The sequence below is a fragment of the Suricata suricatta genome, chromosome 1 (assembly GCF_006229205.1).
Source record: "Suricata suricatta isolate VVHF042 chromosome 1, meerkat_22Aug2017_6uvM2_HiC, whole genome shotgun sequence".
Taxonomy (NCBI): domain Eukaryota; kingdom Metazoa; phylum Chordata; class Mammalia; order Carnivora; family Herpestidae; genus Suricata; species Suricata suricatta.
In genome coordinates, this window is record NC_043700.1 from 67386271 (window position 1) to 67410521 (window position 24251).

At 35.2% G+C, this 24251-nt stretch overlaps 1 long non-coding RNA gene across 2 annotated transcripts; it reads right to left on the reverse strand.

Annotated features, from left to right (window-relative positions):
- Positions 1 to 39: 39 nt before the first annotated feature.
- Positions 40 to 23766, reverse strand: LOC115301584. Of its 2 annotated transcripts, none has more exons than XR_003913204.1 (4): positions 23487 to 23766; positions 15678 to 15801; positions 7488 to 7549; positions 40 to 308 (listed from the first exon to the last, which is right to left on the reverse strand). It is a non-coding gene; the product is annotated as an uncharacterized LOC115301584 (long non-coding RNA). The 2 variants fall into 2 exon arrangements; XR_003913194.1 differs by lacking the exon at positions 23487 to 23766 and adding an exon at positions 16314 to 16426.
- Positions 23767 to 24251: the final 485 nt, after the last annotated feature.

Sequence of the window (24251 nt, forward strand, 5' to 3'; positions counted from 1 at the left end):
TCATACTTTAGATTCACAGGAAATAAAATAGCTTAGCCATTCACATAGAACTCTTTCATAAAACAATAAATATGGTTCAAAACTACAACCAACCAAAAGACAAAACTGACTCGTTATGAGGCTGATGTAATCACTGTTGTGAGCTTCACTATCCTGCTCAACAGGGAATCCTGGGGACTCAAGTTCTGACTGCTTCCTGCTTTGAAATACGGCTTTTCTGGGGTTTTTTTTTCTATTGAGACCTTGCTGTTCCCTCCAAATCTCTCCTCATCCCCAACTCCCTTCTTCTCGGAAGACAAAACTTCAGCCTGAAGAGAGACAGAAAGGAAGCCAATTGTCAATTGCATTACATCCAAATTTGCATTACTCCTAAGCGTGTAACAACAGGATTTTCCTATCCTAAATAAATACTTCACACACACACACACACACACACACACACACACACACAATGTATTTAAAAACAGGAAAAATATTTATTTTTGTCCTTTATACTCAAAGATGTTTGAATCTTTAAGTGAATTCACATATCACAACTCCATCTTTCCTTTTGTAAAATGAAAGGATACCAACACAAATGTAGTTTTTCTCAAGCCAGTCATTTGAAAGCTGTTGTGGTTCAATCATTTCTGAAGAAAAGATATTAGCGTTTGCTTTAGTCAATATTCATGGTAATGATCAAAGACCTCATTTTATTCAAAATAAGCCATGTATTCCATATGATCAACTTTCAGGAAATATTCACTGATTTATTTAAGTGAGTGCAGGGCTTCTACTAAATAAAAGCAATATTTTCAAGCATCCTTTATAGCTTCATAGCAAGAATTATGAATGTACCCTCAATCCATGTGGAATATAGTAGTTTAAGAATTGCAGTTATTATCAGAGATTCCCTCTGAGAAGCAGTAAAATATTGTGGTTAGGTGCTCTAGACTATAGAACAAGACTGAATGCCAATTTTAACCTCTTGGCCTCAACTTCCTCACTTTTAAAATGTGGATAAGTATCTATTCTGAGGGAGGTTGCAAGTATTAAAAGATATATATATATATGGATATATTGCTATATATAAGGTTTTATATTTATATACTTTATTGCTAAACGTTCTATATGTAGCCTTAATACTTACAATAGAATGCATACAATCTGTGTAACGGTCACTGTTACATTTCTGCTAGGAGAACATAATCAATGAATTTCTAATGAAAGTGTGTCATCTCGGGGAACCTGGGTGGCTCAGTCGGTTAACTGTCTGATTCTTGATTTCAGCTCAGGTGATGACCTCACAGTTGGTGAGCTTGAGCCCCACATCCGGCTCTGCACTGACAGCATGAAGCCTGATGGGTATTCTCTCTCTCCCTCTCTCTCTGCCCCTCCCACGCTCCTGCTCTTCTCTCTCACAAAGTAAATAAACATTAAAAATTTTTTAAAATAAGTAAAAGTATGCCATCTCTACAGCGGTCTGTCCAACAGCGCTTTCAGTGGTGATGGAGGTGTTTCGCACTGTGCGAGACAGGAGCCACTAGCGGCAGGTGGTCAGTAAGCGCTTTGAAGTGTAACTTGTACCACTGAGGGAACTGCATTTCTAAGCTTATTTCATCTTACTTATATTTTGAATTTAGCCACATGTGGCTAGTACCTACCCTGTTTGACAGTCCAGCTTTAGAGGAGTATTTAAAAAGGAAGAACATTAAGGAAAAACACTGTAGCCTAGCTCAATTATTCAGAGACTGATTAGCTGTTCTGTAGAAAACTTCACAAAGAACAGACTGTGTCAGTCTTAAAACAGATTCTTGGACATTTTATTCATTTTCGTGACCTTTAGTATATGACAAGTTTTCTAAAATGCTGTGAGGAAAACAATTAGGCATTAGTAAAGCTTAACTATTGAAAAAACCCAAAATGTTATATAATAACCTCAAAATACTGATTTTTTTTCAAAATATGTATCCATAAATTTTTTAAATCAGTTTTACAGATAACGCAGAAACATCTGTGATAGGAATTATGTATTACTGGAGACTTCTTTCAATCTACATATATACTATTTCCTAACTGCTTCAGTATCTATTTTGATATCTGAAAGAAAATATATCTTTATCCTATGGCTATTATTACTAAGAAACTAGGCAAAAGCTAATTAAGAAAACCTAGTGGATATTAGGCCATTGGAAAACTCATATATTTCCATCACTGGCTAGTTCTTAAGGTGCTGCAATAGTATTTTACTTTTAATTTATCACCTAGAGGAAAATTAAGGTCAACAACATTTTCAACAGTTAGGGTAAATAAGATGACTGTCTAGAAATGTAGGTTACTGTTTGATATTGCATAATAGAAACTGTTTCTCTAATACAGAAATGAAAATCCCAGGATTCATAGACTGAAATATATTTACATACAGTCTACAAGTAAGGGCTTAGTTTTTACCCCCTGGTTAATTTTACCATATAGATCTGACAGTGCTACAACACTTGTTTCTTTCCTACCTAGTTTTTACCATTGATTAGAGTAAATAGTAGAAAACAAATGCATCATTGCAAAAAACAAATGCTGGTATGTTCTCAGAATTTTTTAGCTTGTATTGATACAATAAACAAAAGATATAAAAGTTCATGTGCATAATTGGTCAGAGTTTACTGACTGAGTTGATGTTAGTCACAAGAACATTCTTTGTTTCACAATATACGCACCTTGATAGTAATCACTTTCCCACTGTTCATACAACCTATCTAACTACAGAATGCCAACTGAAAGCAATCATAAGGAGTAAGAGAAGCTAAAGAAATAAAAAAATTAATTAAAACTATTTGTTAAATAAATAATAAGAGAGACTATCTAAAAAAGAAATAAAAATTTCAGTGATACAGCACACTCAAACAATGGAAGCCTAAAGAAAGTTACATATTCAACATGCTGAAAATAAATGACTGCTCTATAATTTTATATATACTTAAAAGATTATTAATGAATGAGAATTAAAATGTTTTCAGATTGAAAGTAAAAGATAATATTTTTTACCTAAAACAGTTTCTCATTACTCATATTTGAAAAGATCATTTTGTTAGTTAAAAAGTTGGATCCAAAGATAGAAATAGAGTTTCCAAAATATATTATTTTCAAGCAATATGAAAAATGTACCTATATTAATCATGGATCATTCTATAACCTTAAGGTTAGAGAAAATCTAATAATCTCCAAACATTTGAAATCATACAGACTGTATTTCTTTTTTTTAAAGTTTAAAAATTTTTTCTGTGTTTATTTATTATTCAGACAGAGAGAAACAGAACATGAGTAGGGGAGGGACAAAAAGAGGGAGACACAGAATCTAAAGCAGGCTCCAGGCTATCAGCACAGAGCCCAATGCAGGGCTTGAACCCACCAACCATGAGATCATGACCTGAGCTTAAGTCAGATGCTTAATGGACTGAGCCATCCAGGTGACCACCTTTTTTCAAACTTTTTAATGTTAGATTCTTTTTTGTGAGAGAGACAGACAGACATAGTGTGAATGGGTGAGGAGCAGAGAGAGGGAGACACAGAATCCTATACAGGCTCCAGGCTCTGAGCTGTCAGCACAGAGCCCAATGCAGGGTTCTAACCCATGAACTGCAATATCATGACCTGAGCTGAAGTCGGACCCTTAAGAGACTGAGCCACCCAGGCACCCCCCAAACTGTATTTCTCTATCACGGTATAAATTTATTGGAAATCATCATCAATGGAAATATAACTTTGAAAATGTTATATGCTTAAAAATTTTATGAAATAAACTTCTGAGTACACTGGGAGACAGAAAAAAATATTAGGCAAACTAGTAAATACTTAAAATTGCCATCAAGTACATTTAGAGAAAATTAGAAAATGACTGTTAGAAATTTTAGTCTCAAAATTGGTTTGAGCATGTAATCAAATAATTAGGGAAAGAGCTTAGTAAATAAACAAAAAATTGAAATAATAATGGGAAGAATAGTAATTAATGCACAAAACAAACAAGACAAAGATAATGCAGAGAACTTCAATGAGTCAAAGATGACTTTTTGAGAAGACGAATGAAAGAGAAAAACCTCTGGGAAGACCCTCAGTTCACTTTACTGATGACATGCGTGTTATTTTATTGGTATTAAAACTAAATAGATACTAGAGTATAAAGAAAAATGAAGTTCAGCCTTATTACTGAACATATATGAAAAAATTCTAAAGCTGCTTTGGCAAACTGAATCCAGTGGTGGATTCAATAGACAAATAGAATAAATCATAATGAGGAGCACCTGGGTGGCTCAGTCAGTTGAGTGTCTGACTCTTGATTCTGGCTCAGGTCATGAACTCTAGAGTTCATGAGGTGGAGTTGTGCATTGGGCTCTGTGCTGATAGTGTGGAGCCTATATGACGTTCTCTCTCCCTCTCTCTCTCTGCTCCCTTCTCTCAAAATAATTACATAAATAAATAAATAAATAAATAAATAAATAAATAAATAAATATTTACCCAATAAAAGAATAAATCATAATGAATTACTTTCTGGAATGTAAGGAACAATTAGCATTACAAAGTCAAAAAGAATTTTTACTGACTAGAGTAGAAATGATCATTTCCATAGAAGCAAGTAAGGTATGCAATAAAATTACATCATCATAAAAAATATAATTTTAGCTAAGGAATCAAATGAGTTTTCCTTAAACTAGTACAGAGTAATAGAGCTCAGTTGTGCTAGTTATCTACCCATAGAAATATAATTATAGCTTTGCACATATCTGCCCAGCTAGATAATATTTCTCAACCATTCTGGAAGTTCAGGGTCACCATGTAACTAAGTTCTCACCAACACAATGTGAGCAGAAGTCATATATTTCACTTCCTAGTTGGGCATTTACATATTTGTTGGGCCGCTTCTATACTCTCAATCTTTTTTTAAGAAGCTTTAATGAGACATATTGATTTTCAAAAAACTGCACACATGTAAGGTATGCAATTTGATGAGTTTGGGCACACACCCATGAAACCATCATCACATTCAAGGTACAGCATATCCACTACCTCTGAAAGTTTTCTTGGGTCCCTTTGTTGTTTTTTGTTTGGTTTGGTTTGGTTTGGTTGGTTTGGTTTTGTGTATGGTAAGATAACATGGGATCTACTCTCTTCACATTTTCTAAGTGCATAATACATTACTTTTTTTTCAATTTTTAAAGTTTTTATTTATTTTTGAGAGAGAGAAAGACAGACAAAGTGAGAGCAGGGGAGGGGCCGAGAGAGAGGCAGACACAGAATCTGAAGCAGGGTCCAGGCTCTGAGCTGTCAGCACAGAACCAGATGTGGGGTTGAACCCATGAATCGCAAGATCATGACCTGAGCCAAAGTTGGACGCTTAACCGATTGAGCCAACCAGGATCCCCTACATTATTGTTGACTATAGGAACTATGCTGTACAGCAAATCTCTAGAATTAATTCATCTTGAGTAACTGAAACTTCATAATAATTGAACAACTCCTTATTTCCCTCTTACCCCAGTCATTCAAATTGTCAAAAGGTATATTAAAAGGTGCTCATCATCACTGATCATCAGGAAAATGCAAATCAAAACCAACATGAGATATCATCTCACACCAAGTATCATGGCTATTATAATTTTTAAAATGTCAGTGAGTATGTGGAGAAATTGGAGCCCTTTTACACTGCCAAGAACAGAAAATGATTCAGTTGATATGAAAAATCATATGGAGGCTCTTCAAAAATTTAAAACTAGAAATATAATTAAAACTTGAACCTTGTGATCCATCAATACAACTTCTGGGTATATGCTCAAATAAGGATCTCAAGAAGATTTACGTGCTATCATGTTTATTGCAGCACTATTCACAGTAGCCATCCCCAGAAGAGTGGATAAAGAAAATACAGTGTATACATATATTTTTAAAAAGAAAAAAATATGCCATTAGCAACAACTTGAATGTACCTTGAGGACATTATGCTAAGTGAAATAATGAAAAGATTTCATAAATAAGATTCTTAAACACAAACAATAATATTCCTAATGAATCTTGTCATATTAAGATGAAAATTCATTTTCTCAAGTAACAAAATACGGAGTGAAATATGGACCAAAGATTCAAACTAAGACCTTTGTAATACATAAAACATAGGACTTAATTAGTATTTATGATAAATAAGTCATTCATATAAATCAATGAGAAAAGCACAAATAAAAAAGAATTCACAGAAGAAAACTGAATATCCAATAAACATGAAAATATGTTCAATTTCACTAATAGTCAAGAAAAATGTCCATTAAAATAAGAACAATGATGGAGTGTCTGGATGGCTCAGTCAGTTAAAGCAGCTGACTTCACCTCAGGTCATGATCTCATAGTTCATGGGATTTGGGCTGAAAGGTTGGAGCCTGCTTTGGATTCTGTGTCTCCCTCTCTCTGCCCCTGCTCTCTCTCTCTCTCACCCTCTCTCTCTCTCTCTCTCTCTCAAAAATAAATAAACATTAAAAAAAAAAGAATCAGACACTTAACCAACTGAGCCACCCAGGTGCCCAGGCATTGGTGTTATTATTGAAAGAACAGATTCTGAAATCAGATTACCTGAGTCCACTGTGTCTTTAACACTTACTACCTGAAGGAACATAAGCAAGTTAGTAACAGCTCCGTGCTTCACATCCCTCATTTTTAAATTGAAATATTAACTCAGTAGGTCTCTATGAGGATTAAATACTATGGTTATATTACATATTATATGATAGAACATTGATGAACAAAATAATACATACAAAATTAAAGAAAAACAAAGACCATGGGATGTGCCATCAGAGAGATCTAATCTGATCTTTGTTATATGGAAATCTAGTCCCAGATAAATCAATCTATAAACATCTAGAGAGATATGAAGAAGTTGAAAGGGATCCAAAAATTAAAATACAAATAAAAGGGATAAAGGAACCAAGAACATAATGAAAAAAGGATGGGCATAGAAAAATAGTCCCTCAAGACAATTAAGGACTTATTTACTAGGAGGTAGAAAAATTAAAAAGCCAAGAAAATATGTTAATTCTGGTAAGGAAACAATGGATCAGATTTCTTTAAGACCAGAGATAACTAAGAAAATTAATTCATATTAGAGCAAAAATGATTAAGATTGGAAACATTACTATCATCATCATTATTATTCACTGAGCACCTATTAGGTTAGAACATATTGAAGGAGGCTTTAAACGCAAAAAGAAGTATGAAAGACAGAGGCCTCCCGGGTGGTTCAGTCACTTAAGCATTTGACGTTGGCTCTGGTCATGATCTTGCAGCTTGTGAGTTCAAGCCTGACATCAGGCTCTGTGCTGACAACTCAGCGTCAGACTCTGTGTCTTCCTCTCCGCCTGTCTTTGCCCCGTTCGTGCTCTCTCTGTCTCTCAAAGACACACACACACACACACACACACACACACACACACACACACACACATTAGAAGTATGAATCATAGTCACTGACCTCAAGTATGTCTCACCAAGCGAGGACTTGTTGCTTGTCTGATGGTTTTAGAACAGAAAATCCTGTATAATGGGAGGGAGAATAAAGAATAAAGAACAGCAAAAGTCTCCTTCAATTCTATTGTATTTGTCTTTGTTTCTCTCTCTTGCATACACAGCCTATAGTTTGAAAGCCAAGGTTTTAAAACGTTATCTATATAAACATCAGTTGAAAAATTGCAGAAAATGCTGATATTTTAGCCTCCCAACCCCAGAGATTCTGATTCAGAATTGGGTTAGAAGGAATGCTGAGCAGTGGATTTTCAATGAGGAACAATGAATTAACAAATCCTAGAGACTGGGAGACTGGGAGACTGGAAGGAGAGTGTTAATAACTTCTACCATAGGCATCTCCATTTGCAATTGTTTATTAAGAATCCATCTGCTTATGATTTTGTCTTTAGTTTTGCATGAACATGTTAAATTTGTTATGTCAAATATATATGGATACAGGAAATACTTTTAAGAAACAATTAACTTCTTTCCCAAAGAGTTTGTGAGCAATGGCAAAGAGTATTTTTTTAAACTTTTTTCTTGATGTCTTTTAGCTTCAAAATGAAGTTTTTCTTACTAAAAAGAAATTGGTATGTTCTGGGCTTGAATCCTCAATAATTTGGAGGGCCTGTATGCTCAATTCTAAATTATTTAAGGTCATCATATTCCCCAAATAGGATGCATCACATAGGTCTCATAAAAGCACAGAACTTCTCTGCCCTAGGCTGGGTGATTATCATTCTCCGTGTCTTGCTCACTGATGGACACAGTGGTAGGGACTCAAGGGAACATCCCTTACCCTCTCCCACCCCAGTGTCCTGTCCATGCTGCTTCCACATCCTCAACCATCTCTGTATTTCTGTGCTCTTATTTATGTGTTATTTATTTTTCAAGACTCACCCTGACTGATCTCTTCAAGTGCTTGTCTCTTTAATAAAACCCTCCACCTCCTATTAAACTATCATCATTTTCATATCATCCCTCACTAATTTGGAAGTTCCTCAAAGGTGGGACTTTATAATATTCATGTATGTAACCTCAATATTAAGTTTAGTAGGTTCTCGGCATTTACTTAGATGAACGAGTTAAAGTTGGAAGGGAACAGTGATGCTATTTAAATACAACAGTGAATCCTCCATGTAACCATTTACTAACTGACTCATCAAATAGTTGCTAAGCCTCAGAGCCTGGAGCCTGCTTCAGATTCTGTGTTCCGTCTCTTTCTGCCCTTCCCCCACATGTGCTCTGTTTCTCTCTCAAAAATAAACATGAAAAAAATAAAAAAATAAATAGCTGCTGAACAACTATATGTGCCAGACACTATTCTAACCACTAGTGGTCTAACCATAAACAAAGTGAAGAAAAATATCTAGCTCCCTGGAATTCACTTTCAAGTGGAAAGAGATAACCAATAAACAAATGAATAAGTAAAATACCTAATATGGTAGACAGCAATAAGTGCCGTGGAAAAACAAAGTAGGGAAAAGGGACAGAAAGTTTAAAAGTAATATAATCAGAGATGGTCTCACAAAAGGAATTGTATTTGAGTAGAAAATTGAAAAAAGTGAAGAAGTCTACCTATTGAAAAAGACAGTAACACAAAGACCCTATTTCAAGATTGCCACTCGTGTTTGTGGTGTCAGCTAGGAGGGTGGTGAATTGGAACAGAGTAGAAAACAAGAAACGTCAAAGAAGATGACCTTTAAGCTAATCTACAGAAATTTGGGAGAACTTTTAAGTTTCATTCTGAATAATATGTAAAGCCCTTAAAGTGTTTAGGGCAAGAGAATAATATAAGTTGACTTCTTACCACGGTTACTCTGTCTTCTCTACTGAGAAAAGATCCAAGGGAGAAAAGTCACTGACCAGATTAAGCAAGAAGAAATCATTACAAATATCCAGGAAAAAGAAGACAGTGGCTGAGGCTAAGAATGATAAATATGGGTGTAGGTTGGTTTGTTTCTGAACTGGATGTGGGGAGTAAGAGAAAAAGTGAGAGATGAAATCAAAGAGTTTTACCCAAGCAACTAGAAAACAGTGTTGACATTTACTGAGCTGGGCAAGGCACAGGGCCAACCAATCAGTTTTAGGGGGGAGTTCAGTTTGGCATCCATATTGAAGTTGGATGCCGAATAAACAGAGTCACCAGTCTTGGCAGATAATATACCTTTGGGAGTCATTGGCATATCAATATTACTTAAAAACATGAGATCAAAACTTAGAAATGAGTCTAACTAGAATGGGAAACTTAAGAACTGAACCCTATAATCGAACCAGCATTAATAGGTTTGGTAGATGAGAAGAAGGCAGCAACGATGCCTGGGGAAGTAAGAAGTAACCAGGAAAGTGTGATGTCCTAAACCAAGAAGAGAGATCACCTATGTCCAAAGACACTGAAGGATTAAGTACACTGCGGTCTGAAAAGCACAAGGTGTAAGCAGTGGGCAATCCTTGAAGACTTAGACAAGAGCAGTTATCACAGAGAAGCAGGACCAAAAATGTGACTAAGGAAGACTTCAAAGAAAATGGGAGGAGAAACTGAGGACAACAAGTAGACACTACTTCTGGGAAGAGTTTTGCTATAAACCAGTAGTTAGAATAACTAATGAGTAAACACTTTTGGTTTTGTTTGTTTTGTTTTAATAAGGGAGGTAAGTAGTATATACATATATATGATGACAAAAATATAACATAGAGAGAAAAATGATGATGCATCAGAGAGAAAAAAGAACTGCTGCTACAGTGTTCTTAAGTAGGCGAACAGGAAAGGATGTGATTCACAGATGGAGGTGCTGCCCTGTTCTAGAAGGGCAGACAGTAGATTCACTGCAAAAGGAGGGAAGGAAGAGCAAATGTGCCCAGATGCAGTACATGGGTAGATGTAATAGAATGAGCTTATGTATGATCTCTGATTGCTTCTTGTTTCTCAGTGAAATAGAAATTAAGCTCATCAACTCTGAGAGTGAGGATGATGAAAGAGGCGTTGAAGATTTCAGAAGAGAAGAGAAACTATAAAATAGCTAATTAGAAGAGTTTAAGAGTGAACATAGCAGATTATAGCAAGACGGTGGCAGAGCCTAAGGGGTTCACCAGAGATTAATGATGAGAAATTTAAAGTAAGCCTCGTTATCATGAATATGTGTTTTTCCTCTCACAGTGGTCACCTGTGTGAATGGAGGTGCAGGGTAGATGGAGGGTTGAATTTAACAGCAGTGAAGTCATTACAATGAAACAGAAGAGGGGAAACAGAATACTGTGTGTATGCAAGTGAGTTCATCATTAGCCCCAACCATTTAATATGCTGGCTGGAACCTACAAAACTTGTTGAAAAACGCAAATTCAGAAACTGTGTTCACCTTTTATATCTTCATTTAGAATACATTATATAGAGCTACGATTTACTTTTTACTTTGTCTAGTCCAAAGGGATTTCTTTGCATATCCTTATTCAGAAACAAGTGCTAATAAAAGAAGATTGTGCTTTGTTGTTATATAAGAACAGAGATACATAATGCAAAACAGTAATTGTTAAAATTTGAAGCAGAAGCAAGAGAAATAAAGATCAGTGGAGGTACATTTTTTAAAATACAACCCAAAACAGACTCCTGAGATCATGCAAAGAAAATAAAGGATTGATATTTAGTATTTATTTAAAATTGAGGGACGCCTGGTGGCTCAGTCAGTTGAGCGTCTGACTTTGGCTCAGGTCATGATCTCACAGTTCGTGAGTTCGAACCCCACCTCAGGCTCTGTGCTGACAGCTCAAAGCCTGGAGCCTGCTTCCAGTTCTGTGTCTCCCTCTCTATCTGCCCCTCCTCCCCTGCTCATGATCTGTCTCTCTCTGTCTCTCAAAAATAAATAAATGTTTAAAAAATTTTTAAAAAATAATAAAATTGAAGAGGATATCTGCAAATAAGATAGTATAAACTATTATAATGCAATTGTGTTGTATAATCAGCAAACTGCTATAATTAAGATTGACTTAAAATTCACAGAAGAATCCACATTTAAATATTGTTATTTTCCAGGAAAGAATGCCATTAAAATGGTGTAAAATTAAACACATAACATCCAGAAAGAAATTGTTCTGTCACATAAAGATACAAGCTCTTCATCACCATCATTAAAATGTGTTAATACCATCTGTTCATTCAGACAATCATGAAAATTTACATAATATGATGAAACAATGCTTGAATCTACATGTGATTTTATAATCAATGCCTAGGAATGAAAAAAACCAAAAAATAGCTGGTTCAGTATGTGAATATTTGTACAATATTTATTAATATTAGTTTGTAATTTGATACTTGTTTCTATGACAGTTGGTAATAAGACTTGGAAGGATCCTGTAGCCGACCACATTTACCTTCATGGTTCTAGTATTCCCACAATCCCCCCTTCACCACTATGCTCATCTCACCTCCCGCCCTGTCAAAATTAACATATATGTCACCTAATTGTATGTTTCTTGAGCAAATGGTAAAAGTATATTTTTTACATTTTTGTAACTTCTGGTGGTCTAGCCTAGTTTCTTTCTTTCTTTTTTTTAATTTTTAAAGTTTATTTATTTTGAAAGAGAAAGATAGTGGTGGGGGGAGCAAAGAGAGAGAGGGAGAGAGAATCGCAAGCAGGTTCTGCGTTGTCAGCACAAGATATGGGGCTTGAACCCACAAACTGCGAGACCTAAGCGGAGATCAAGAGTCAGAGGCTTAGCCAACTGAGCTGCCCAAGTGTCTCACATAGTTCCTTTCATAAAAAGGGCAGCAGCCTACATCTAACATATAGCTAATCTAGCTAACCTATACCAATCAACCAACGTATACCTACATCACAAAGATCAATAAGCATGGATCCAAATTCAGAGTTAATGGTTTTATTTTCTAGTTTTCAGATGTAGGTAGGTGGTTTGTATGGACTAAATTGCAATCCCCCCAAATTCTTATGTTCAAGTCCTAGCTCCTAGTAGCTGAGGATGAGACTGTATTTGGACACTTTAAAGAGGTGAAGAAGTTAAAATGAAGTTATTACAATGGGCCCTGATCCAATACTACTAATGTCCTGAAAAGGAAAGAAAATTGGGACACCAACATGTACACAGGAAAGACTTGATTAACCATCTGGAAGCCAACAAGAGAAGCCTCAGAAGAAACCAACCTTGTTGATACCTTGTTCTTGGACTTCTGTCTTCCACAACTATGAGATAATACATTTCTGTTGCTGAAGCCACCAACTCTGACATTTTGTTACAGCAGCCCTAGCAAGCTAATACAGTTGTCAGTATAAATTTGGTTATGTTTTTGGTGTATTTATATTATTTGCAACCACTACCATAATCCAGGTTAAGAACGTTTCTAGAAAACAAAATATTTCCTCATGCTCATCTGTAGACAATATCCTCTCCCATTTTCATTGTTAGGTATATTCTAATTTTATTTCTGTTTCAGTAGATTTATCTTTTCTGGAAATTTCAAACAAGTTGAATTACACAACTTTTGTGTGGTTTTCTTTTATGAGTTTTATTATTGCACCTTTTAGATTAGGTCTATGATCTATTTATATTAAATTTGTATGTATGGGGTAAGGTGGGTAGATTCAGTGTGTGTGTGATTGTGTTTGTGTGTGTCTGTGTGTATCAGTATCTTATTGTCCCAGCACATTTGTTGAAAATCTATCATTCTCTCAACTAAATTCCATTGGTATTTTTGATGAAAATCAATTGACCAAAAATGTATAGGTTTGTTTTCGGATACTCTTTTCTATTCTCTTTATGTTTACAAATAAAAAACATGATATCATAACATCTTACTTAGCGTAATTTCTAGTAAGTTTGAATTCAAATAGTATAATTGTGTCCACCAACTTTGTTCTTTTTCAAAATTGTTCCCCATTCTAGTTCCTTTGAACTAGAGAAATACAATGCACAGGTGGGAGAGGGGCAGCGAGGGAGGGAGACACAGAAACCAAAGCAGACTCCTGACTCAGATCTGTCAGCACAGAGCCCAAAATGGGGCTTGAACTCAGGAACTGCCACCCAAGTGCCCCAGTTTATGCCTTTCTAAGAATATGCTTATTTTGTCTGTTTTCTGACTTGAAACATCAGTTTTAAACACACTTTTTCAACACAAAACTACTTATTTCCTTAAAACCATTTTGATTACCTTAAGGTCAATAGTAATGCATTCTATTTCATGCTTGATTTTGGTAACTTGTCTTCCTTATTATCTTGGTGAGCTTAATAAGAGGTTTGTCAATCTTTTTTGAAATCTAAAAAATACTTTTAGTTTTACTAATTTTCTTTATACTTCTGTTCTTATTTCACTGATTTCTGTTCTAATCTTTATTGTTCATTTTTCTCTTTTTGCGTTTTTCTTGCCTTTCTTTCTGTAGTTTATTAAGGTAGAAATTAGGTTATTAGTTTAATACGGTTTTTCTTTTCTCTTATAGGTGTTTAGAGGTATAGCTCTTTCCCTAAGCATTGTTTTGAATGTATTCCATAAATTTTCGTATGCTATGTTTTTTGTTTTAGTTTATCTCAAAATATTTTCTAATTTTCCTGTGATGTTTTCTTTGGCCTATCAATTATATAAAATTTCTAACGTTTAAAGTATATGTAAATATTTCAGCATTTCTTTAATTACTTTTTATTTGACTTCTGATTTAATTCTGTTGTGATCAGTAGACAGACTTTGTTTTATTTCAGTCCTGTTAAATTTATTAAGACTTATCTAATGGCCCAGTACATGTTTTATACTGAAGAATGTACCATGATTATTGAAAATAATGTATTCTGTGGGTGTTCAGCAGGATGTTGATATTTCAGAGACATCAGGTTGATGCTCTTGTTTCACATCTGTTGTATCTTTGTTAACTTCTAACTCTCCTACCAATTAATGAAAAATACTATTGAAATCTATTGATATATTATTTTTCTATATTTTCCATTTTCTATCAGAAATATATTTTTGCATTTTTTATACTTTTCCTTTTTTGTATTACATGTAGATTTATAATAGCTATATATTTCTAATGTATTCACTTCTTTTATGACACCATGTCCTTTTATCTCTAATAATATTGCTTGTCTTTTTTTTCCTTAATGTTTATTCATTTTTTTAATGTTTTATTTATTTTTGAAAGAGCGAGAGAGACGGTGCGAGCAGGGGAGGGTCAGAAAGAGAGGGAGATACAGAATCTGAAGCAGGCTCCAGGCTCTGAGCTGTCAGCACAGAGCCCGATGTGGGGCTGGAACCCACGAACTGTGAGATCATGACCTGAGCCGAAGCTGGACGCTCAACCGACTGAGCCACCCAGGCACCCCAATGTTTATTCATTTTTGAAAAAGAGAGAGAGAACATGAGCAGGGGAGGGGAAAGAAGAGAAAGAGAGACAGACAGAGAATCCAAAGTAGGCTTCACACTGTCACACAAAGCCCAGAGCCCAGTGTCGGGCTGGAACCCACAAACCGTGAAATCATGACCTGAGCTGCAGTTGGACACTCAACAGATTGAGCCACCCAGGCGTGCCAACATCACTTGTCTTAATATCTATTTCTCCTGATATTAGTATAACCAGACAGGTTTTCTAGTGATAAATGTTTGCATGGTGTTAACTTCTTTATCTTTATACTTTGAAACTATTTGTGCTTCTGAATCCAAGTTATGTCTGTTGTAGACAGCATATGGTCAGATTACTTTTTTACCAAGTGTGACTATTGTTGTCTTTTTACAGTGTGTATCCATTTACATTTTATACAAATTTATGTTTGACATTTGGCTATTGTGTCATATGTCATATTTCATGTCTATATTGAATTACCATATTTTATTTAGTGTCATCTTTTCTGTTAACCATTTCTATATTTTACCATTTTAATTATTGTTTTTCTAAACTTATTTTTTGAGTAACTTTCTTATTTTAGGGATTACAATATACGTGTTAACTGACCACAACCCACTTAAAGGTAATACTGACTTAATTTCAATAAAATATAGCAACTTTGTTCCAATATAACTTCCCCCCTCATTTGTGTTATTATCATCATACATATTACATGCATATATTTATATATCATAAACAGCATTAAAGTATTACAGGTTTTGCTGTATGAGTACTTGTGATTTTTTTGAAAAATTAATAGAAGAAATAAATATACCAACCAACGCAGGAGTGTAAGTTTATTTTCTTTAAGTCATTCTCCCAATTTGGTGTCATGCAGGTAAGTAGTGGTCCCAGAGGAGACTAGGTCATCACACCAAGTAAGGTGCACAGCAAAGTTCAGGCCTGAAGAGGGGCAGGAAAGGAATAGGTAGACAAGACAAATAGGGCATTAGATAAGCTGTCAGGCCATCAGTGTATTTCCAGTCTCAAAAAGAATTTGCTAAAGGATCTCAGATTGAATCTACAAGTGGAGAACTTCAGTAGACCTGGATACAAGAAGCTGGAGAAGGGACTTTTTGGAAAGACTACACAGTTAAACTTCATTTAGTAAATTATAGAAACATAGACTGTCTATTAAGCTGGAATATGTTTTTCATATAATTTTGTGCTGTAGTTTTAAACATTTATTTAAACTCTTTGAATCCTTTCTACATACAGTGTCTAAACAAAGATTTGCTTTGTAAAAGTATAAAAAGGCCAGTATGAGACTAAAGCTAAGTGGTCTGAAGGTCCGGGATTTCCCACATGTGATGAAAACCTCTTCATCAGCATGTAAGCCTTCCGGAAACAAAAATTGAAAATTAGTGATTTCAAGCAAACTTTTTCCTTAATAGATGCAGAAATCTATTTCTTACCTAGGTAGTTTTTCCAAATATAGCATTGCTAGTCAATGGAAGGCCTGAAAATATAATTCTTAAGACACAGTGTGGGGGCGCCTGGGTGGCTCAGTCGGTTAGGCCTCCGGCTTCGGCTCAGGTCAGATCTCACGTTCGTGGGTTCAGGCCCTGCATCGGGCTCTGTGCTGACAGCTAGCTCAGAGCCTGGAGCCTGCTTCGGATTCTGTGTCTCCTTCTCTCTCTGCCCCTCCCCCTCTCATGCTCTGTCTCTCTCTGTATCAAAAATAAATAAAACATTAAAAAAAAAGTTTAAAAAAATAAAAAAGACACAGTGTGTTCAATAGTTTTCAATATACTGTACCATCAATTAAACACAACACAAAATACTGACTAATAGGCATTTTTGATATTTAACATATAAAATGCATATTGGGGACAGTGGAATATCAGTGTTGCTGCGGAATTTAGTGTGAGTATAATGGTCAATAAATATCAGTAACAAAAAACATTTAGAGATTACTTTGACAAAGTACAATTAAAAAAATTTAGAAATATTTCTTGTACTTTTCTTTCAGATCTCATTTTACTACTAATGGTATTGCAGAATGAGAATTATCAAAACTACTTTATGTGATTCTATAATGCCGGAGTATATTTTTACAGGAGAAGGTTCCCGGCCATGGACAATCCATTATCTTCCTGGATGTAAGAATCTACAAGACAGGATAATTCTCACTTGTCTCTCTATCTTTGTGCCTGCTCACACATGTGACGTAAACAGGTATGCTTTTACTTATTTTATGAAACAGCTCTGTAAAAAAGGAAATATTAACATTATATACGATATGGTTTCATTTAAATGTGGAAGCTAAAAAAACAAGACAAAGAAATAAACAAAGCAGAAACAGACCCATAAATACAGAGAACAAACTGGTGGCTGCCAGAAGGAAAGGAAGTGAAGGGCAGGCAGATGGACACTGGTGATTGGAAGACACCAGCTTCCGGTAGGTCATGGGGGTGAAAGTTACAGCACAGGGAGCCAATGGTATTGTAATAGCATGTATGGTGACAGACGGTAGCTGCACTTGTGGTGAATGTAGCATAACATATAGATTTGTCCAATCACCATGTCTCACACCTGAAACTAACACTGTGTGTCCACTATGCTTCAATTAAAAGAAAAGATACTGATCCTCCTTCATTATTAAGCGAACTGATAAGCTTGAATATAAACTAAAAAATAAATAAGCTATCTTCCCAACATATGGCTGGTTGGCCTTGTGGTAAAAATGAGCATTAAGAGAAAAAAATAAAATGATTAAATGTTACTAACTAGATGGACAGCAGCAATAAACAGAAATTTGAAAAACTTCTTCTCCTGGCTCTATCATTATTTCCAGTTCTTAAAGCATAGTTTCTAAATTATGTTTTAAGTATATAAAGGTAGTATATGAAAAATTATTTTTAATATCAGTAATAAAAAGTGCATGCAAATAAAATACTTTGTTAATATTATCTTGTAAAAACCAATCCAGTCACCCAATCCATCCATCCCTTGATAGAAAGTATATATTGGCAGTATGGTAAAGAGAAATGCTTTTCTAAAATCTATATCATCTCCAGAGATGTGCATAACTTTTTAAAGTACTTCCATAATAATAACTGATGTAAATGATTATCTATAATAGTACTAAGGGAAGCTCTAAATCATGATCTGTTCTGATAAAATATTGTTCCAATCTGTTCCTATATATTTGCTAGTAACATCTTGATTATAAAATTATAAAAATGATAATGTGCTTTGACCATTTTCCATAATTCCAGCACAATTTTACATTTTAAAAATTAAAGTTAGTATTTTAGCAATGAACAATTGTCTTTGAAATACTCATGTAGAAAATCAAGTGGATAAACCATAAATTTTTGGATTCTGCTTTCAGGCTTCTGACTAAATTAGATCTAACAGAGAGGTTATGATATTCTCACAAAGGAGAAGAGGCCCTTAGGGTTTATTTGTTCACATTCTTGTTTTCCCAAATGAAGTAAATACTGTCACAGTTTGTCACTTTACCATAAGATTCTTTTGAAATGGAACATATAAGCTATTCTTTGAAAATACACAAAGAAAATTGAAAGTAAAAGCAAAGGACTTTTCTAAATGTTCTTGCAAAGTTCCTGCTGGTAGAGAAATGATTTTCATAATATGTATGAAGTTTATATTTCTCTTAGGGATATTCTGCATTGGAGAGAGTAAAAGAAATCATATCAGTGAAAAATTACAAAATAAAAACTGGTTGGAAATATCCAGGAGAAATAGCAATAGTCTTAAATTCTACCAAAATTAAAGTTTAAGGATTTTGTTTCCTTCCTTTCTTCCCTTCCTCCTTTCTTTCTTCCCTTCATCCTTCCTTCCTTCCTTCCTTCCTTCTTGGCATTCTTTTACTTTTAAATTTGTACCACAAGATCAAAATATCATACAGGATGAACTACAAGTAACTCAATTTAAAAATGTAAGGTTTAAAAGAAAAATAAGCTACCATTTATAATAGACTTGAGCAGGAGACATATTGCAGTTAAGAAAATGTTACAATTTTTCATGTCAAAATAACAAAGGGAGATAACACCTTATGGATTTTATTGTAAAAGTGAATTACATATAAAATTGAATTATGACAGGCACACACAGGTCTGTCATTAAAGTATATAAAATAATCACACAAGTATAACTAAGCACTGATCACTATTTGTCTTAGAAAGATTAGAAATACCACTTGGAAACCTAAGCGTGAAATGTATAAATGCATAACTAAAAGAAATTTCTTGGAAGTCAAACTGTCCTATGGACTTATATAATTATGTCAGAAATAATTATCTGGTTTCTACAATTTTTTTCCTGTGAGTTTCTGTTCTTTAGACACATAATAATACCAATCATTATTACTAAATTAAGTTACAATAAATTCATAAATTACTTACATATACTTATTTCAAAGAGAGCAACTTCCTAAGTACTCATTTGTAAATTTCTTCAAAATGTAAATTTTCTTCAAAAATTTTTGAAATAGAGACTGAATAGGAGGAACCAAGATGGTGGAGAGGAAGGGAGCTCTGTAAACTTCGTCTGCCCCATCGATCGAACTGAGAAGGTCATTACTCTCATCTGCAAGAGCAGAAGGAGAAAATACGGACTCCAGAAGGAAGAGAATCTCAAGGATACCTGAATATATTCTCCTATATCTCATCCCTACCTCTCCCCTCAACTGGTCATACACTTTTAGACTGTCCACTGTCCTTTGTTGTCTCTGACCTCCTTTATTTTTTTTCTCTTTTTTTCTTTTTTTTTCTTTTCTTCTCTTCTTTTTGTCTCTTTCCTCTCCACTTTCTTTCTTTTCTTTCCCCCTTTTAATGTGTTTGTTTGTTTGATTTGTCTGTGCATTTGTGTGCTACTGTTCCTCTGTGTTGGTCTGACTGTTTTCCTTCTTAGGGCTACACCAAGAAACAAACCAAAGTGTGCATGACAGCAAGTCCCAAATATTGCTGAGTAGGGAAATAAAATATTCAAAGGCACAACAAGAGAAACTGAGAGACACCATTAAAAGAATATTTCCTGAAATGACAGGCCCTGGACAGCCAATAAGCCTCCTTTAACAGAGAAATACTAACAGGTGCACAGTGCACAACGAGCCTTCTAAAGGTGACGAGACAGAAAACTAGCAAAAATGACAAAACCAAGGAACTCTCCCCTGAAGAACCTCCAGGAGGAAGTCACAGCCACAGAACTGCTCAAGGCAGATCTAGACAATATACTGGATCAAGAATTTAAAAAAATTGTTATAAAATTAATCGCTGGGGTTGAAAAATTTTTGAAATAAAAACCATTCAAAAGCAATAAGTTCCCTGATCATTTCGGATAAATAAATAAAAGATCTTTCCCTTTTGAGCTTTCATAACAATTTATCTGTATCTTCCTAATGGTCCTTAATAGTATCTTATTCAATTATATATATAAAATTTATTTAATTTATTAATTTATTAAATATATATTCAATTACATATGTATATATAGTTTATTTAATTTAAGAGAGAAAGAGAGTGTATGCATAGTGGGGCAGAGAGAGAGAGAGAGAAAGAGAGAGAGAGATTGAGAGAGAATCCCAAGAAGTCCTCACGCTGTGAGTGCAGAACCCAAAGCGGGGCTTGATTTCATGAACTGTGAGATCATGACCTGAGCCAAAAGCAAAATCAGATGATCAACGGACTGAGCCACCTAGGTGCCCCTGAGTTACATGTTTTTAATATGCTTTAACTCTTCAAACATACTGTATGAACTAATTAAGACAGAGACCATGTAATTTTAAAGCATTTCTCCCATATTAGAAAAGAAATCTAAAAAGTATTTGCGATTGACTGCCTTCTAATTTATTGGATCTGAAATTATGATTTTTTCAATATTGTCATATTTTGGACATTCATTAAAAAATAAATTATTAGGGATGCCTGGGTGACTTAGTCAGTTGAGGGTTAGACTCTTGATTTCAGATCAGGGCTTAATCTCAGAGTCATGAGTTTAAGCCCCATGTCAGGCTCCATGCTGTGAAGCCTATTTAAAAAAAAATAAAAATAAAAAAATAATTTTATGAAATAAAATGCATTATAAAATTTATTGTCCAACTTTATCAATTTATAGAATAAAACACTTCCCACCTGTTCTTAATTTCAGGAAAGGTAGCAGAAGAAAAGAAAAAAGTTATGAAATTTGATATTTCAGAGGAACCCAAGGAAATTTATCTTAGCAAATGAAATAAGCAAATAAATTAATATTATAAAAGCCATAAAAGGTAATTTGGTAAATGTATATCTTCTCTATCTTCAATGGCTTTTAGTCTTCTAGGAATAATATTCTAGATTTATATTTTACATGATAATTTAAAAAATTTAAGATACAATAGTTTCTAAATATTAGTGACAGTTTGGCTCACAGATACAGAATAATTACCTTGTTTTAAAGATTCATAATCTAAAACCTGAATGGTTTTATGTTATTATACAAATCCTCACCTGACATATTGCATTTCTTGAAACTACAAACTGAATCATATTATTTAATGGGTAACCTTTCTCCAACTTTGAATATTTCTGAAGTCTAGAGGTATATTTGGGTAAATACAGAAACAAATTAAAGCACTTATTCCTGAAGTCTTGGTCACATTTTAATAAATTATATCACCAGGGAGATTCTGCATTGAAAATTCAGCAGTATTGACTATTGCAGTCCACATTAGTGCATGTTTCTTGGTGGAAATTACTGTTGCAAAAGAAAAGAGACAAAGATGATATATTCTCCCATATGCTCGGATACTCCAGGAGATGCTGTAATAGATGCTGTTGTGTGTCTTCCAGATTCACTCATTCACTATCTGTGACTAATGTTGCTTGTTCGGGTCACAGACAGCCCCTTCTCTGAGACAACACTGTTGGCTTACGAGATCGCCTATTCATAGAAGATTATTTTCCCTTCCTCTCCCCATGTATAGCCCACAGCAAAGACTGACAAGGTACTATAAAAGACTGGCACCCTATGGGGTGATTTATGTGCATCAGACCAAATCCAGACTTCCCCTGAAATCACATTCTTGCTGGGCTCTCTCCAGTTCTCTACTATGCGTCTTCTTCTCCTTATATAGGGAGGAAAAAAACAAAACAAAAAGCCTTAATTGAAGTCTATGTCAAGCTCTGTTTCTGGGGAATCTGACCTAAAACAGCTGTCATTTGAGAAGCCATTCTCTGTGAATTTTCCCCTCACCAGCCTTACATAGCTCTAACACCCTCAGGATCCACTTCAGCACATGCTCCCTAGGTCCTTCCATATTCGTCAGGTCCTCTAATTCTTTATGGGTTATTTCTTCCTAGATTTGGGCCTGTAATTTCCTTTTGACAGTGTTGACTTTTGACTCTAATTGTCAGGTTGGAGAAAAGGGCTCATATGGTAAGAAGGGGCTGCTTCTGGTGAAAAGTAGAATTCAAGATAATTTGGGGGTCCAAGATTCTGAGATTTGTCATCCTAATGTGTCCATCTCAGATTGTGGGTCTTATTCTTCAGCCATCATGGCTCTGATCTGGCACAGAAGATCTGAGAAGTCAGCAAATTTTAGTCTTGTTTGCAGATTTGCCCCCCTTATAGTCAGACCATCGCCCAGATTTTCAGCAAAGTCTGCCAGAAGCTGTCAAAAATAAGAGGTTGTCTAAAGCTGCCAGAAGGCATCTGACTTCCAGAAACTGTCCTGAGTTGGAAACAGACTCTCCCAAGCCTAGCGTTCTTTTTTTGTAATTTCTTGATTAGCACCAAAGGTGTTCATCTTATTTTACAATTCTTATCATTGCCTCATGTTAATGAAGTGCCACAGCCATTTGACCTCCCTATACTTGCTTTCTATTTGCACTTACTCTCAGTGAAACAGAGGTGAAAGTTCATGTAATGGTGGTGCAGCTGATTTCCAAGAGCTGTGGTTCCGCTTTACCACCCACAATGAGTGATTTCAAAAAGGGAGCGATCCAACTCCCAAACCCACCCTTCTTGAGGGTTTGTTTTCTAGAACCATCATACATAATAATTTTACTAACCCTGGTTTTCTGAGTTAAAAACAGAACTTGAGGTAAGAATTAAAATTCTGATACTCAATTTGGGAAGTGCAGGTCTGAAAAGAAACCACACAGTGAAACAATAAAAAAAGTGAATCAAAGCAATGTATTACTACATTGCAGTGTATTACTACATTGACTACCACATAACCATCAACTGCATGACCAACGGCCGTTAAGAGAAATAAATACATACAGTCACTAACAAGATGAGTTCTCTAGGGGCACCGGGGTGGCTCAGTCAGTTAAGCATCAGGTTTGGGCTCAGCTCATGATCTCACCATTCCTGAGTTCCAGCACCATGTCAGACGCTGTGCTGACAGCTCGGAGCCTGGAGCCTGCTTCAGATTCTGTGACTCCTCTCTGCCCCTCTCCCACTCATTATGTCGCTCTCTCTCTCACATAAACATTAAAAAATTTAAAAAAAGAAAAAAGATGAGTTCTCTCCACACCTGAGTCATCTCTAGAAGGATATCTGGTAGGATTCAAGTGTACTACTCTCTAAGTGTCTTTCTGCCAAAGAGAAAAGGCATTCGGAATACATCTGCTCACCCCCCTCTTAGTTCGCATTATCCAAGTTTCACTCAAGGGTGCAGACTGCTCTGCATTGGACACAGCATCTGTCCTCTTCAGGGGCAGCTCCAGAAGCTCCAGAAGCTCAATCAGGGACATCACAGAGGAGAGAGAGAAAACTATTAGTATGTGATTTGGCTCAAAACTTTTATTAACAAAGGTTTTGATATGTTAACTTTTGATAGAATTTTCAGTTACAATGAACAAATTATATTTTTGTAAAATGTACATATTGAAAGTGATAATTTTTTTAATTAAAAAAATTTTAATGTGTTTTTTTTTTTGAGAGAGAGAGAGACAGAGTGGGGGGAAGGGGCAGATGGAAAGGGAGACACAGAATCCAAAGCAGCCTCCAGGCTCCAAGCTGTCAGCACAGAGCCCCACACAGCGCTCAAACCCACGAACGGGAAGATCATGACTTGAGCAAAAGTAGGACGCTTGACCAATTGAACCCCCCAGGAGCCCCCTCAGAGATTTTTTTTTAGAAATGAATGTCACCCATCCATGAAAAGCTCTATGTTTACTTTATTCATGCTAAATATTCTCCATGGCATTTAGGAACCAGAAGATTAACAGATTCACTTCAGAAAAATTGGCAAATTTGTCAGTTTACTTAGTTATGTATAGCACCTGTGTATTTTGCTTATCTTACAAACTTGGACTCTGAAGTATTTAGGCCACTAAGATTAATTAGAAATGTCTCCTGACATCAAGTAAAATATTGTCTAATGGCAAATCTCCCAG